Here is a 443-nt window from a genome sequence, read left to right on the forward strand (position 1 = left end):
GACCCCGCCCGCGCGGGGCCCCTCCCACTCGACACGCACCTGCTGCGCGCGCGCGCCCGCCCGCCGGCCCCTGCGTTCCCCCTTTTTCGACCCCGCCTCCCCACTCTCCGCGCACCTGCTCCGCTCCCCGCCCTCCTGGGACGCTGCCCACCTGTCCTTTGTGCGAGGCGGTACCATTCGATCTGCCCAGCTCTCCTTCAGGGAGCGCCCGCTATGTGCCAGGCGCCGTGCCAAGCCTGATCTGTGTAATCCTCACAGACCCTCTGCGGTAGGCGCCTCTGCTGCTCCCCGCCCAGGGCGCAGCGGGGTGTGGCCATTTGCCCAGGGTCACGCAGACTTGAACTCCCATCCCGATGCCCATTTAACCACCAAGCTGCAGCGCCTCCCCATCGCGTCCACATCCGTTATAGCTCCAGGGGCCTCCCAACCGCCCAGGGAGACAA

At 69.1% G+C, this 443-nt stretch overlaps 1 protein-coding gene across 3 annotated transcripts in view; it reads right to left on the reverse strand.

Moving 5' to 3' along the window:
* NOL4L (nucleolar protein 4 like) overlaps window positions 1-233 on the reverse strand; it is an 85,694-nt gene extending 85,461 nt beyond the window's left edge. For 2 of the 3 annotated variants that reach the window (XR_003003006.1, XM_024742960.1), the window contains exon 1: window positions 152-220. The gene's annotated coding sequence lies outside the window, so the exon portion shown is untranslated. Of the gene's footprint in view, window positions 1-151 lie in introns of all 3 variants that reach the window. The other variant, XM_024742961.1, reaches the window with a different exon arrangement.
* Window positions 234-443: the final 210 nt, after the last annotated feature.

This window comes from Neophocaena asiaeorientalis, unplaced genomic scaffold (genome assembly GCF_003031525.2).
Source record: "Neophocaena asiaeorientalis asiaeorientalis breed wild unplaced genomic scaffold, Neophocaena_asiaeorientalis_V1.1 scaffold82, whole genome shotgun sequence".
NCBI classification, from domain to species: Eukaryota; Metazoa; Chordata; class Mammalia; order Artiodactyla; family Phocoenidae; genus Neophocaena; species Neophocaena asiaeorientalis.